Source organism: Pygoscelis adeliae, unplaced genomic scaffold (assembly GCF_000699105.1).
Source record: "Pygoscelis adeliae isolate BGI_AS28 unplaced genomic scaffold, ASM69910v1 Scaffold98, whole genome shotgun sequence".
Classification (NCBI taxonomy): domain Eukaryota; kingdom Metazoa; phylum Chordata; class Aves; order Sphenisciformes; family Spheniscidae; genus Pygoscelis; species Pygoscelis adeliae.
Window position 1 is genome coordinate 1131125 of NW_008825547.1, and position 17471 is coordinate 1148595.

Sequence of the window (17471 nt, forward strand, 5' to 3'; positions counted from 1 at the left end):
TCACTAGAATCAGAGGGAGTTCTGAATACCTAAAAAGCGTTGAAACTGGGAGAGTAACAAATGGTGAAGAGTAGAATACAGATGTTTGGGATTAGGTCACATATTTATGATATTTAACCCTTTATAAAATAAGTTATGTAAAGAGGGTCTTCTTCAAAATATTTTCACTTCTAGAAGCCTTTGATGACTATGGCTGCTGTGATTGGAAATTATTGATCATCTTTGGTATTAAAAATACTTCAAGCAAATGTAATTTGAGTAGGTCAGAGCAAGTAGAACAAAACTACTGTATATAGCAGTTTAATATCCTATGTTGTAATGATTGGTTTAGCATTCATTAAGATAGTCGATTTAAGCAGAGATGAAATTTAACAGTTGTTTTGAAGCTTTGATGCAATGTACATTTGTTTTTTACATGAAGTTAAAGTGGTTAATGAAAAAATGTCAGCGGTAGGAGTTGCACGGACAGAAGTACTATAAAGAGCTGATGACACCAATTCACCACCTCTGAAGTTTAAAACATGGGAAACATGAGACTCTACAGGTCATGGTTTGAGCACTTTCTGAATGTACGATGGTCTTAGGTCTGGAATACGTCATTATATTCTTTAACTCCTTTCTGCTCACAGAACAGAAGTGTAATCCAAGTTGGAGGGGGTGCTCTGGCCTGGCTCCCCACTCAACGCTGTTCAGCTGCAGCAGACTGCTTGGGGCCGTGCCCACGCAGCCTGAACAAACTGTCTCAGCCTCCTCTTTGTATTGTGAACTCCAAGGCCTCAACTATCTTGCTGGTCCCTCACTGGACTTGGTCCAGTATGTCAATATCTTTCTTTTACTGGGGAGTCCAAAACTGAACATTACTCCAGATGCAGTCAGAAAGGTGTCTAATAGTGAGGAGTAATCATGTCCTTTGACTTGCTGGCTACAGTTTTACCAACACAGCTCAGTTTTACCAACACAGCTCAGGTCCTCATCTCTGCAAGATCATGGTGCTGACAAATGCTCAACTTACTGTCTACCAGAATCACTAGGTTGTATTTTCCAAAGCTGCTTTCTAGCCTGTCAGCCCTCTATACAGATCCATGGAGTTATTCTGTCACAGGTACGGGACTTTGCCGTTTTCTTTTCTGAACTTTGTGAGATTTCTTTCAGCCCCTTTCTCTAGCCTGTTGAGATCCCTCTGGATGGCTGCCCTCCAGCATATTGACTGTGCCTCCCGTTTTGAGGTCATTCATGAACTTGCTGAGGATGTCTTCCACCTCACTGTCTGGGATGCTAATCAAGATGTTATTGGGCCTAGCATGAAGCCTTAAGGAATGCTACTTGTAACCAGATACCTCTTGGATATTGTACTGCTGGTCACTACTGTTTGAGTCTGGCCACGCTTTAATATCCAGTCATATTTTCATGACCTAGCTGAGTACCATGTCCAGTGTACTTCACGCTTCTGATTTGACAATCTTGGCATAGAGCATTAGGAATGTGTAGGCTTTAGGCTGGGATTCTCCAAAGCTCTCACATAATAACAAAAAAATATACATATATGAATAGCAGCTCCAAATCAGAATAAAGCCAATTCACTGTATGGTGCTGGAGATGTGGTGTAATTCCAATGAATGGCCATGCTACAGGGAAATTAAAGAGGAAAAAGTATTTTGTTTGCATTTCTGTCATAATATGCTATGCATCACAACTGTCATTTTCTGTGCATTAGCAATGATAAAATTGTCACTGCTTTTATTACACGGAAAATTAGTGTCTGATTTTTCTTTATTTGTGCAAAGCTTTTCTGAAAATTGTGTTAATGTTAGCAGAAACACTTCCTATAACACTCTATAACATTGAGCTGTTTTCTGCACAGCAACTGTTTACAGCATTTGAGCTTTCTTGCTTATTTTTGATGAGGTAAGTAGCAATATTTGTAGGGTTTGTGTCAATGATGGATTTATTTTCTTTTTTATTTTGCAGTTTGACCATGTAGATATTTTGTAGTGTTTCAGTCTACATGGTTTTAACTACAGATTTGTTAAAATCGGGCAAAAAAATGTCAGAACAAAAAATTACCGTGAGACAAGGAACTAGGGGACTTACACAGCAGTGTCGTGCTGAGCACTAAGATAGCCCTTCGAGCTCTCTCTCAAACCCGGTTTGCAGCACATTCGGGCAGTGAATCTGGGAGCATGGTGCTGAAGCCCAGGTGCAGAGCACAGGTGATCCTCCTGCCGACGCAAGCGCAGCAGCTCGGGAAGGGGTAAGGCACAAGCGGCTGTTTTGACTGCTGCTCTGCCTGCTGAGGGGTGGGGGGGGAGCATCCTGTTCATTGCTGTGTTGAGAGCCCCTAGGGAAGGCCCTATAGCAGAGGTTGGTAGTAGAAGCTTGAAATTGCAGTGGCCTCACAGCTGTTTCTTGCAGGTGGTGGAGGTTGTCTTCTACCTTTAATATGCACTGAATAGAAAATAAAAGTGGTATTATATCTTTTCAGTTACAGAGCTTCATACTCTGCCTTTTTTATTCTTCAGTGTGCAACTGTTCACACCCTGCCAGGGATGTATTCGCTAAATACTTTATTTAGAACTAACCCATTTTATGGAGACTTTTCCTTTCAAGTTAATGAGGAAAACAACAGGAAGGTCCAGATTCTACCGTTTTTAAAGCACTAGTACTTAGAAGAGGAAATACATCTGTGGCATATTATTTATTAAATTACATTTTATGATTCTTTGGTGTGAACAAATCAAAATTGACTGTTTTGCCAATATTAATTCCCCACTGGTGCATCTCACAGTGCAGTCTCTTCCAGGGACAGGTCCAGTTCCTCAGGGAAGTAAATAACTCAATGATTTACTGATAAAGCCACCCAGTATATATATCACCCATGTCTCATACATCACTGTCACAGGCAACAGCTTGCCTTGCTAAGTGATTCTGTGTTGCTCTTCTTGGACTTCTTTCTCCTGTAATCAGTTCATCCTACAAAACCCACATAACTTTGCCCAAGCTTATATGAGTGGATTTAGTTTTAAAATGTATTTCTATAAACTTGAATATAATGGTTGTCTTTGTGAATTTATAGACTTATATTTATTGAAAAAAATGTTGATAACTGTCAGTAACTGTGCTGTGGATTCTCCTCATGCGTTTCAAGATGGTTCTCTGAATCCCTTAGAACCTTTTAAGATTTCTGCTCTGGTAAGACATTTCCCGAGTCAAGGAGTACTACTTACATTTTAAAGATTAGGAATAAAGCAAGGATAATCTAAGGCGATATCTAAACTGCTAAATAAAAAAGTGTCGGGAATTTCAAACACATAAGCTGCTCCAGTTTTGAGACTACCCTCTTGAAAAACTCCATGTGCTAGCTAGAGATGCTTGCCATCTTGTCAATAGCTCTTGCGGCAAAAGTTATGATCAAGTTCAGAGAGATTTCCCGATTATTTATAGTTCAGGATTGCTTCAAAGAAAAGTTGCCCTAAATTTGAGAGGGATTACAATTGCTGATCTCAGCAATAAGGCTTGGATTCGTAACGCCTGAAGGCACTACATTGACCTACAGCAAGAACAACCTAATCAAAATCCAGGATCTGAGCCTACTTTTCTTGAATTCTGCCCTCTGAAAACAGCAAGGTTGAAGGGAGAGTGTTTGCTATTTAATTGAATGCATTCAGTGTTCTTAATTTGTTGCGTCCAGGAATGGTAGTTTGGCTGTATCCCACCTAACTCCAGGTATTCCCTTAAAATGCCTGAACTGAGAGTGTAGTCAGAGGCTTTTTACACTGTCAGTGTGCAGACGAGCCCCTCCAGGAGGCAATTCAGATCATCTGCGTACGGGCTCAGTCCTGGTTTATGGCTATGGCCTTCTGAGGCTCAGGAGCACTGGGATAAAAGCCTCTTCAAGACTTGCACACTCTCGTCTCCACTGGGAATAGGAGTATCTGGATTGCCTAAGTCAATTTGGATTTGTTTTTACAGTCCCAAGGGACAGTGCTGGTAATCTAGGAGGGATGGTACAAAGGGCGGTTCAGACCCCGCGTCTTTTCAATTAAACACATCAAGCATACTAAATAATCCGTGCTGTGTTTACCTGAGTTTGCCTTTTGTTATCCTCATATAGCATTGCTGACAACTTGAAGAAGGAAAGATTTACATTTGTATTATAGTAGATCATTTATGCTGCCTCCCCCATCCCTTGAGGAACCCCCCTAACAAAACAAAACTGCTTGACAGTTCTCCTCAGCTGCCTAAATCCGAGGGATACCCTATTTCTTTGACACCAGGGTTTTTGGCACCTCTGGGTATCTTTACATTCGGAGGCATAAAAAATAAGTGAAGGCTAGGAGACCAGGCTGAGCGTGGTGCCTCACTTGTCGACCCCACTGAATTGCTAGCATGTTCCCTAGATGTATTTTGGGCTCCTTAGGTAGGCTCTCCCCAGACACATCTATTCGAAGGTGCTAGCTATGAGCACTGTGGGCTGGAGTCAGTTGCTGCCATTTGACCTTGGACCAGGGATTGCTCCTTGGCCTCTTTTTTTTTTTAGCAGTATAAACAATATATGCTTAGTTACTTATGACCACAAAACATGAAATTCAGACTTTTTTTCCCCCCTAGTCCTGATAAGCATGTTCAGAATAGAAACTCTTTATCCACACCTGCATCAATGGGCTTTCTTTATTGGGGAATATTTAGCATGTAACTGACCTCGCATGTGCTATGCTGGCTAAAAGCCACCTCTGTGGTTGGTTGGACCAGGTAGACCTTCAGCAGAGTAACATCCCCATGAAGCTGCTGTCATGAGAAAGGAAAAAAAGGACATTTGGTGGAGAATATATTTGTCCTTAAGTTGGCATTTAACCTGCTCATAAGAGGGAAATGCCTGGGTTTATTATTTTTAAAAGATAATCAGCTAAAAAGCAGTGATTACTACAGTGAGGCAGACATTTTCTGAGTGTAGCTTGTGTGCTGAAGGTTGTCACAGTCATTTATTAAATGGTTTGGGACCCATTTATGGTGCCTTCTCTTGTGCAGGGTCACTTTCTCCGCAGATGGTTTCACTGATGTCAGAATGAAATAAGGTGCAAGTGAGAGCAAATAACACAGCAGTATTTGGCTCTGGTCAGAAACTTTTGCTTATACAGACTCTTCTGTCTGAAACCAATGATACCTCTAAATCAACAACAACAACAAAAAAGGGAGCAAACCAGATTTGTTGCTTTGTTGAAGATCACATAGAGCAAGTAGTAAACCCTGAAGGGAAGCTTCCCCTTTGACTGACTGATAGATAAAGAGAGAGCTTTCAGTCTTCATTAAAAAAAAAAAAAAAAAAAGAAAATGTAAAAAGCCCCAGACAGTTTCAGCTGAGTGGGTGAGTACAGCTTGGTGTTAGATGTAAGCTGATATTGGAAATGTGTTTGGAAGGACAAACAGAAGGGCGCATCTCTTCAAATAGAAAGAGGAGCTAAAGTTGGTGTTTTTTAAAACGATTTTTTTAAAGCAGAAACTAGAGATGCTTTAAAAATATATTTGTAGTTTGAGTTCATGTAAATTCCAGTCTTAAATATCTCTGAAAATATATTTTATTCTAGGTATGTATCTTTCAGACAGGAATCCTGTTTGCAGCATGTTTTTCTTTAAAGGGTTTTGCATTTCTGCATAAAAAGCTTATTAATTATTTGTAGCTGCTTGTCATCATATTCTGATAATAGAGGCCTGGTTAAGGATAATAACTACCACATCGCTATTTTGGGTCATATAGATAATATATATGTATATATATACATATATACATACACGATTCTTGGTGCAATATTACCCAAAGCATCTCCTTTCTCCCTGTACACAGGACCAAAAGTGCAGGCACATCATTTATTGATAAGACAAAAAGAATGTAATGAAATTATCAATGTTCTTGAATTAATTATGAACATGATTAAGAAAGCTAAAATCTCAGGAGCCAGGATCTCATTACCCATTCAGTCTTAGGGATTGCTTTCATTCAGCAAGGCAAAAAGGCTTTGAGCAGTCCCACAATTGCCTTAGTCTCATTTATTTGTGGTAGTATTAAGGTTTATTTGTTTTCTGGTTTGCACTTCTTCTGAAATTATTTCTCTTAGTTTATTCATTTAACAAAATGTTCCTTCCTGTGCCACAGAAGAAAGTGCCTATAAGGCCTACATAGGTTCTTCAGTCTGCAAACCTCCCTTTGAGAACATTTCTTTCAACTCACATTGCTGGAGCTCCTAAATATCTTTCAAGGTAAGTCTGAGAATGTAGCCAAAAAAGTTCTTTCAGATTTATGTCTGCAGCTGTACTACAGTACTGTCTGATTCCCATTCAGCTTGGAGCCTTAATGACATCATTATTACGCTGTCTGAACCAGATTTAACTTGGAGCCTGCACTATATTGTTGCTTATCTTCCTTCCTATGTGGGAGATTCAGTATTACTTTGTTTAAAAAATAACAACGAGCAGGCGATGGTGTCGCAGTGTTTCAGATTCTAAACTTTCAAAAACTGGGGAGACCGAATCAGCGTTGGGTACATGCAAGCATGTCTATTTTAAATTCATTTCTGAGTCTAAGAAATTACAGTCGGGTGATGCTTTTCTTGCACAATTGTCTGAATGAGGAGTGTGGTGTGCAGCTGCTTTATTTACAGAGCCATAATGCACTATATTACTTAACAGTTTTGACTTTTCCTCTTTACAAGGCCCCTGAATTTCTTGTTAATGTAGGGTTTGCCCCCAAATGAATGTCTGAATGATGGGGCATAATGATTAAATTCTGGCAGTAGCCCTGCAGAAATAATGCACTTATGATTTTCAAAAATGGAAATAAAATCTTCTTAGCTCAAGAAGCAGAGATCTAACAGACTGCAGGTGTTTTTGGTGGTTTTTTTTTTCTCTTGTTCTTCTATTAATAGAAGTTGGATATGTCTTTTTTTTTTTATTGTTTCTGGTTTTTATGTTCAAAAAGAAGAGAGGAATCTGTAGCCCTATATTTGGTACAAGCTATTATCTACCAGAATAGACCAAGGACAGCAAAGAACATATTTTAGATTTAAATAAGTGCTGTCTGTTACAAACGAGAAAGATTGATTCCAGTTGTTTTCTCCATAATGCCTTTCCTAATTTCAGTTAATAAATATAAACAAAATGCAAAGCAATTAATTTGCTCAGAGTATGTACATCACCTAAATGGGACAATCAGACTGAAAAAACAATGATAATGCCTTTCTCCCTCTTGGTAACCTTGAAATGTAGGATTATATTTACAGCCTGGAACAAAAAGCATGTACAAATACTACTGTTCATCTGTTCCTGTAGGTCTGCAGACCTACCAAACGACAGTGTGTTTAAAGAAATAAATTTAGAGGAACTTTTGTTAAAACTGACATGTGAAAATCATTCATACTACTGGTATATACATCCCATGGCAATTAGAAAACAATATTCTTGGGCTTCTTAAGATTCAGGAATGTGGGTTCTTTAAATTTATGTCTAAATGAAAGATTTTACCCTCAATAAAATTCTTTGCTTCAAGATTTCATATTTTATTTAAAAAATGGCTATTGAAGATAATTTGACATACTCTTAAAAACTATACCCCATCGCTCTGGGCCTGGTTTTAGCTTTCATTTTGATGGCAACTTTGCAAGTGTTAAAGCCATACATGATATAAAGAGCATAAATTCTATTCCTGTATCAGATAGAAGAAAAAAAAAGGATTTTTCTCCTTTTTAAGATCTTTTTGAAAAGGTACTGAAGGTAAAGCTTTTTAATTCCATTCCTTTCTGAAGAACTGAAAATATCTCTGCCTGTTTTGATATTTCTCTCCCGTACCAGCCTTAAAAAGCAATATTCTGTTGGGGCAAGAAATTGATCAAGTTACAGAGCAGCTTCCAGTTTTATCAAGAGAGAGAAGTTCAGCAGCATATTTTTAGGTGCCATCTCTCCCTTTAGCACTTGGATATTTTCTGATGCTCAAGCAGAATAGTTTGGAGGATCAAATTTGTTGTCTAATAAGAAATATATAGCTACCAATAAAGGCAGGAGTAAATAAATAGATGATCACCTATATGGTATGAACCTAGAAAATAAACCTATATCTTTAAACTCTATTATCATAAGAAAACACTGTTTTGTTTTATTAATGTTGCAATATATTTCTAATACAAAATTCATGCTGATTTGGTTATCTCAAAGAGTTCACGTTTGCATAAAGTGGTGTGAAAGCACTTACTGAACTAAAATTACACTGTTTAATAGGAAATGTTTAAATCAAAGAATCGGTAAGAGTGTAACCTTTTGCATTTGTGGAGAATACTAAATTGCACTAATTAAAATAGTTCAAACGTGTAAGAGTTTTCATTTGGTCTGTGAACCTTTGTAATGAAGACAGAAACAGAAATGCTGACTTTTTGCATGTGTTTACCTGAGCCGAGATTTTTCTTGATTTCTGGCAGGGGAATGGATTTAGACTGAAGGTGGGAAAGTACGTGCATAGTTCGGGTCACGGGGGAAGGGTTAGGGAAGGATTACAAGGTCAGGCTCTAAACAAGCTCTGAGAAAATTGCTTTTTAGGATGAGAAACAAGCTGCTTGTTTGCTAGAATCTGAATTTCTTTTTTCTTATTGTTATTCAGAGGAATAGTCCAGAAATAAAGGCAATGTCTCCAAAATAAGTCACGAGGGAATTCAAGAAGTTAGAGATCCTCAAATTACGCGTGCTGATTATATGTCACTTCGATCCCATTAACTCCTAAGACACAAGGGACCGACCGTTGCAATCAATAATTTAACTCATGCTCACTTTGGAAAGAGCAGGATCAGGCCCAAGATAATGATGAAGGTGACCATTTAGTACAAATGCTTGAGCTGAAGTTAGTAGTGAGGGGGTGTCGTCAGTGTGTATTGTTTATGCACTCCTCTAATGTCTCGAAGTGCCGTGTTTATCTGGTGGGCCTCTCCTGGCCCGGAGCCGATTGACATTTCACAGCTGTGTCAAACTGAGTGCAAAAGGTTTTTTGTCTTTCTAAACACTAATCAAAAAGTAATGCTTAGAGACCTCTGTTATCTAATTACTGGCAAAATTAGCAAATCATCATTTAAATAAATTACATTTGCAACGTTTTTAAACTGTATTTAAACCCCTTATTTCCTACTTCATATGAAAAAAATATAAATTGCACCTTTAATGATATTTTATTTATTTAAAATGGGGAGGGAATCTCCATTGATATGCAGTAAGTCAAAATACTAAGAATTTAAATAGCTGTGGTTCGGTAAACTGCTGACTGATAATGTAATATCTTCATTTTACTTTTGGAAGTTCAAGAAAAGTTACAATTACATTTTCCATTGCAAAGAATAAAAATATCTTTATAAGCAAATAAAATCTGAAGACTGTCTTCCCATAAGTGTTTTGCCAGAAAATTTCAGAGAATAGTATTTAGATATTGACTTTTTAAAAAAATAGATTTTCAGACAAATTGGCAGCAAGCTGATTTTAGACAGGCTCAGTTAAATTCCTTCTGCATATAGTGTCCTAGTTTAGTTCAAATCAGTATTTTAGAGAATATTAAATTTTACTATTGCGAAGTATTGTATCTTTGCAGAGTAAGAGCCTTTTAGTATAAGGGACATTTTTTTGAGGGGGGGCTTACAGCATTGTGGTGTTTCCCCCTGACTTCTGCTGCTGCTGCTGCTGCGATTCATTGCGTATCACATCTAGTAGCACAGAAATAGTTTGCATTACTTTCAGAAGAAATTATTTTGCTGGGAGGTCATCTTCGTTCTGAACGGGTTAAACAGAACTACCTGCTTTAGATTGATTTAAATCAGTAATGGATCTGCTCATAAAGCTGCTGTTACTAGATATTACACTGCTATCTTAGTCCTTTGATAGCCCCGATAAGAAGTGCTTACCACAGAGGATGCTCCTAAAGGACAGATATTGTTTCCTGTACCTCAGGGAGTAAAATGCCATACTGCTGGATCAGGAACTTTTACTAACAGCAAGTAAATTCAGGCCTTATCAAGTTACAGCACAAACTGCACTCATGTTTTATTATTCTCATTAGAGATTTAAGGACTAATTCCAGTTGTTAGCGCTTAGCAGTTTAATGTTTTCCATAGATAAGAATTAAGATTCTTCTGGGGGATTTTTTTTTATTTGCTAAAGCTTGCAAAATATAATGTGGTAATGCACTTACTTTGATGTAATACAACTGGATTTCCTAAATGTTTTTAAGGGATAGGGTTTTAAAAATTTAAATCTAATAACTGAATTTTTCAACTCCAAAATACACTCCTTTTCAGTCAAATAGGGTTTTTAGAGCTAAAAAAAGGCAGGTTTTGCTGTGAAAAAGGTATGATACCGATATTGTCAGTCCTTGAGCTTTTCTATGCTTTACTAATGCTTTCAAAAAGGTCAACAAAGATCAACAAAGGTAAGTTAAGAATTTCAGCATGCAGAAAATTATTAATTGAACCAACTTATTACAAACCCTTCTTTACAAGCAATGTCATATTTTCGAGTCACACAGGGAGGAAATACGGGTTAACTATGTTCCTACTGAAATGACATATTCAGAGAGATAGTAAATCTTAAATTTTCCATCCTTTAATTTCTCAAGAGATTCATGAAGACATGAAATTGAATTATGTGAAACAAATAATGATATATTTGCATTAGGTCCATGAAGGTAATGATGTCAGAGGAATGAATCTGTGTTTTCGCACGATAAGGTGACTTGAAACTGAAGCTGGGGCTTCATTACCTCAGCTTTCTAAGTTTAACTTGCTTTGCAAAACTAAGATTTGGGATCTTGCAGGTGGGTTTCAGAGCTGCGGCAGTGCCACTAATCCCAGCTATAGTTATGGCAAACACTTTTGCTCCCAGAACTCTGATGCATCTGGTCAGCTTTTGGAAATTAAGCATTGGCTCCCCCATGACTTGTCGGTCTTCATGTCTCCAAGTCATTCTCTCAGGTCACAGACATTGCAGATACTGCAGGCTTAGTTAGAATGACCTTGCATCTTAGGAATTTCAGTTTGGGTAATTAAGTCTACTTATCTAAATAATTAATATCATTTACTATAATCCACCTGGATGCAATAATCATAATTTCCAGTCCTCACATGTTGTAAAATTTTGGGGTGTGTTGTTATATTCTGTACCAGGTAAGGGCACGTTTCTGTTTTATTCCTCTTTATATTTTCTCTCTAACTCATTGGATACATCCTATTTGAAATGTTTTTCTTGGTAATATTACCTCATGAAGGCAGGCCCTGTAACAGCATCACAGCTAATCAATAATAATTGTTGTTAGTAATGATTATTGATTAGCTATGACATTGCATTTGGAAGACATTTTTTATGGAGTAGCAATACCAGGAATAATAGGATAAAACCCATTGACTTAGAGACATGTTTCCAGAAAAGCTTTTAAATAGGTGTATTTGAGTATTGTTTTTAAGTTGGGCTATCCAACAGCCTAGTTCCTTGGATAGTTTACTCTTTTTAACAGGTGAGGCTTGCTATTGGTACACTTTGCTTTCATGCAAGGTTGTTTTCCTCTGGTATTTTCCTTTTGAAGTCTAAGGTTATACTTCTTGCAGTTACGTTATTGGGTGTAATCCTCCCCCATATAAAAATAAATTTATTATGAGGATCTCCCACTAGATATCTTGGAAAACTTACATATAGCTGTTCTGTGTCCAAAATGCTGTTCAGTAGATTTTCCAAAGCACCCAGGTAACAGCTGGCGCAGGCCATGTGCCAGCCTTGACAGCCCATATGCTCTCTTTAGTGCTGTAATTATCTCAACACAAAACTCTGATAACCCAGTCTACAGGGTCCAGTTTCACTAGGTTAAATTGACTCAGTGGCTTTGTTAGTAAGTTCCTTTGGCACAGTAAGAACTTCATCAAGACTTTAAGTATTGTGGCAGGCTTGGAAAACCAATATGACTGCTAGTTTCAAGACAGGTGTCTTATTAACCCTAGGAGATCGTAGGTTTCAGTTCATTATAGTGGCACCCAGCAGCACTACTACAGTTAAAGGTCTGTCATTGTTTCCATTATATGCCCTCCTTTTCCAGAAGACTTTCCGATTCCTTTGGTTTAGCCTGCTTTGGGCTATACTTTGGCGTATGACGACTCAGCCTGGAGGCATTTTTCTTCTCTTTCAACAAAATTTGATCAAAATTGCTTTAGTTGTGGTTTTGGTTTGGTTTTTTTTAGGGGTGTGTGTGTGTGTGTTTTTTTAAAATTAGGATTAGGGGAAAAAACAAGACCTTACTTAGTTTTTATACTGCTTCCAGCTTCAAAAGTTTAAGAGTATTTTTCTTTCTAAAGTAAAGTGTCACTTTGAGTGTCATGACTTTGGGCAAGATTCTTAGGCCAAAAAAGAACATAAATAGAATAAATTGGGATCTACTGTATTCCACACTGTGAGTGGCAGGAAGAAAATTGAGTGAAGGTCAATACCTCAATTTTTTTTTTTTTTTCAACGAGTCTGCATGGACCAGAAGAGCAGATATTCAACTGTGTGAGTTTATCCAAAGTTTCTTCTGATACCTTTGCGATACCTGAGCCAAAGTACAGTGAAAAGAAAAAAAAAAATAGACCTATGAAATATGTCTGACTTCTGTGCTACTGGTATTGGTTCAATTCCTCACGGTCAGGTACTCGCATCGCTTCTGGATGCTTGGATAGTCCCCTCGTAGTGGCTGATGCACATGGGTCTCATCCAAAGCCAAAAAGAATCAATGCAATCTTTCCATTAGGCTTTTGGTCAGGCACTTAGTGGATGTGAATTAACTAGGGGCGGTCTCTGTGATTCCGACTGATGAGGGGCAAGCAGGAAAGCTAAACTACTGCCTGCGTAGTGCAAGGCTAAGCCAAAAGCCGCTTGCCTTGTTTATTCAGAGCCCTTATTGATTCTCCCAGGGTGAAGAATCTTCTTCTTTACACGGGTGAGGTAAATTACAGCTCACCACTTGGTGGATGATAGCTGTCTGCAGCCTTCTTCTTGGCAAGCTGACCTTTTCCATTAGTGCAGGATGTACGGGACAATTTTTGAAGCTCTGCAAATCGCTTGCTACCAGTTGCTGAAACAAGGTGGCTGCAGTCTGGAAGTGAACGGAACTCCAGCTTCACTCTGCTGGCAAAGAAACACAAGGACTCTCGTTATCTAGCTGTCTTCCACAGGTAGTCAGGCAACTAAAGTCATCATTTATATGTTGTCAGGAGTACTCACCAAATTTATTGACTTGCACATTATTCTCTGCAAATAAGTTCTAGCTGCTCTCTTCATATTATAATTAAAACGGCAAGGACTTTAATCATTTATGAAATTTTAAACTACATACTGAATATAAATGTATCATTCAATGTGATAGAATGAATTAAATTAATCATTGTCAAATAAATGTATGAAAGATGAAATATCTCTCATCCCACATCATTATCCAATAAAAAGTCTGTTTTCGAGGTGCTGTAGTATAGCATGTGGTTTGTATCATCTTTAGAACATTTCCAGGAAATGAAGGACTTTCAAAATACATTTAAAAAGTACGTTTTTCAAGGATTGTGTTTTTAATAACAGCTAGCTTAGACCTAAACCTTATATTGAAATCTGACCATAGAAGGAAGCACTTGCTCTTTATTAGTACCGGGAGGGGTGTCAGGTATCTTGCAAGAAAGGGTAGACCCTTTCTTTCATTAACTAATGAAGAGGCCTCTGACAGTCCCATATCTTTTAAGTACAAAAGAGACAGGCTGTTCTTTGCCTCCCACTCTGCTGTCCCACTGAAACTATGTCCCACTGCAGAAACGATGAAGCTGTTGCAAGTACAGGACAAGGTTGGTTTGAGGGGGCCTCCAGTGGCAGTGGTGGAAAAGAGGTCCTGGCACGGCGGTCACTCAGTGGCACGCGCCTCCCACTCAGTCACAGTGCTGTGACACTGGGCAAAACATCCGTCTCTGAGGGATGCTTTCTGTTGCTTTTACGTGGCCATGAGATTTGGAGGTGAGTCTAGAGATCATGCCATGAGCTCATGCTTTCTTCAGGAAGAATCAATCTGGGGAATAAAATACAGCAAAAATCTCACTAATTTGTCTCCCTTAACCCTACCTTGTCTTATGGAGCTGTCCCTGCAGAAAACCTCATCCAGCTTCTTTGTCCTTCCATGTTTTCACAAAACCAGCTGAAGACCAAACACAGGAAAACTATTGCTAAAGACATGACTGATACCTATTCTTTTTGAGACTGTCATCCTTTCCTGGGACATTTTCTTTCTCAACACCTTTTATCCATAATTTTTCTTGGAATCAGTTTATTGTTTTGCATCTGACTCCCATAAACTTTTGTGAGTGCTGCCTGTCCTCTCTGTTTTCCCAGTGACTCCTGCAAATTGTCTTGTCATTACTGATAAACAAGTGGTGAATTTCATTCTTGCAAACTAAAGCAGCAGTTCTGGAGTCTTGTGCTCAGAAAGCGTATAAAGTACCGTTATCGGAGAGCACCTCCCTACACCAGCATCCTTCAATGGATGGGCAGTTCTTTTGGGTGGATGGAGTGTGACAGAGTCATTTTTTCAGTCAATTATTTACAGATTAAAGCTTTTGCATGCTGGACACCTATCTTTAGAGAGGAGCTCCTGCCATGTAGATCACTGAACAATCATCAGATGGTGTATTTTGGACTCCTGCTTGAAACCCTACAGACGCCAAAATGATTCTGCAGAGGGGGGTGGATCCAGTCTCAGATCATTACCGATGTAGATTATATTCAAATCACTGACCTACAATTTATTCTGGGTTGACAAATCCTTAAATTAATGAAGCAATCACTGTCTTGAATAACACCGACAATATATTCTGAATTCATAGTTAATATGCCAGTAGAAAGAAATTAAGAAAATAGAATGTATTTAATGTTTCTCATTTGTGTTAGATACATCACCTTCCTTTTTCACATGTAGCATAAATTAGATGCTTTTCACTGTATGTATTATTTGTGTAGCGTTTGGCCATATATCAGGATGAAATACAGTTCTCTAATTAGCTCCTTCCAAGTACTTACAGTTACCCCAGGCTGGTGATCACCCATATTAAAGCAAATGTGGCCCTGGTGGTTGTTTGTACATGCAATTGGATAGCCACGGTAAAAATCTTTCTAAAGCTTTCTTGTGGCTCACAGCCACAGTATAAGCAGTAATTGTCTGAGACAGTTCACAGGGATCAGGCAGTTTGCTTGTTATGGTGAAGCACGTGTCATGAAAGAAGACATCTGAGGTTTAATGATATCTTTCTAACAGCTTTATGACAGAGTTCCTTTATACTGAGGGATTTTATTAGGTCGGAAATATAATTTTCATAAAGTCTCAAAATAAAAAAGAGCAGAAGTAAAGTACATTTGCTAAACACTTTCAATTCTTTTTCTCTTTCTTCCCGGTATCGTTTCAAAGACTAGAAGGTGATGTTGTATTCCTTGGTGTGCTGTTTAAAGTCAGGAGCAGCAATATTTAGCACATGCTTGGGCAGCCGTGTTTGAAATCCATGCTTCCTCTCTCTGGTGTTTTGATGTGCCTTTAGGGGATGCTTGCCTGTTTGTAGTTTGTTTTCTTTTGTTTAAGGTTTCAGCTACTGCATTGACTAATGATTATATAGCAGTAAACTCTCGTCCCTGCTAAATTCAGAGGTAATGCCTCAAAAGCATTTTTCCCCTGTGTGACATAAAACAATAAAAGAACTAGACAATCCCCTTTTGAGGAAGAATAATCCTTTGTTTAAAGAAAAAAAAAAAGCAAGCATCTTCTTGATGCCAGAGGGTGTAGAATTCAAATCAAAGATTAAGATAATTGATAAAAATAAAACAAATGTCTCACAGTATAATCCTCTTTAGGCAGAGTTAACGTTTTTCACATTAACAAGTCTCCAGTATTAATCACCTATGCTGTTTTAGTATTATATCACACTTGGTTCTGAACTGTGCAATATCTGTTCGATACAGAAGTAACATGGGACATACTGAATCTGCATTTCATCTCAATTATAACTCTAAAGAAAATTTCTTTGCTTCAGTAATGTCACCTCAGTAGAAAACTGATGGGACCTCAGAATTCAGAGATGAACATCAACTCGTTGCTAATATGATTTACCAAGATATATTTCCTATATTTAGTATAATAAATAAGAAATATGTATTTATAATTTTAATGAGATTTTGGAAAACCCCTTACATTTTCTCACTGAGGCATTCATCTCTACATCCCGCTGTCCTACTGAAGAATTTACAAAAAAGTTCTAAATGTTTTGATTAGCCAGTCACTTAAAAAAAAAAAAAAGAAAGAAAGACGCCAGCATGCTGTTTAATTACATGCTGCCAGGATCTTCTGAGCCTTTCTATAATGTGTGATAAATTCAGCACTGCCAATTTAAGGCAGTTGTTTGCCTAAAATATTAACAGCTAACTATAAGTGAGAAGTTAGTTCAATTTGAAAGAAAAGCTTACGGCTAAGGAGAGAAAGCGCAACATAGTTAAACTACCATTTCAGCCACAGTCTGCAATTGTTGAATGTGTTTACAGTAGACTTCTTTTTTCATTAGTAGAAATTTCAGAGCAATAATTATCCATAGCTTCCCTTTTATCTAAGTAATGCCAAAGCTATCAGAGACAAGTTTTGTATTTAGCTTTCAGTAGGGTTTTTTTCTTTCTCTGTTTTTTTCCTTTTGCCTGTACTTCTGGGCTTGCAGTCAATTATTAGCATAAAACTGAAGGGGCAATTAGCCGCTGATGCATATGCTATTGCTGACATGTCTAAATAAATACAGAGTAATTACAGACTAGATATCCAGGACTGCAGTCTGCCTCACCTTTCTTATTCAACTTGACTTGTGGAAACAGCATCACTGCCACGGTGGTAAACATGCACCCTAATAAAAACTAGACAGTTGCTGTTCGCAGACTGGAGCCTTAACACTAGTCTGCTCTTTTGCAATTGATTGTGTCCTGAGTTGACAACAAACACAAATAGAACGACTGGGTTGAGTCTCATGAAAATTTGAGCCATTACATGAGTCTAATCCAACAGACAGACCAGAAACCGGTCAAAATTGGGCACCAAAAGCAGATGTTCCCAGTTTGAGCATCATGTTCAGCCTTGTTCGCAGGGAAACAGAATGAACTACTTCAGACACAGGTGCAAAATTACAACACTGCTACGGGCAGGAGCAGTGTGTGCAGCCTGAAACCACGGCTTCCCCTGACCGTTTTCAGCATATAAACCCTCCTCTCAGTGGGAGCACCTGCCTCAGGACCAATGAGGAAAACGGATGCAGGTTGCAAACACCTACTGCTGTTCGTTGCTCGCTGGGAGCATCACCCAAATTGACACAAACGTGCAGGGAATGGCTGACCATAAGGTTACTTAAGAACAACTGCCTTATGTCCATTAGCCTAATGTTTTG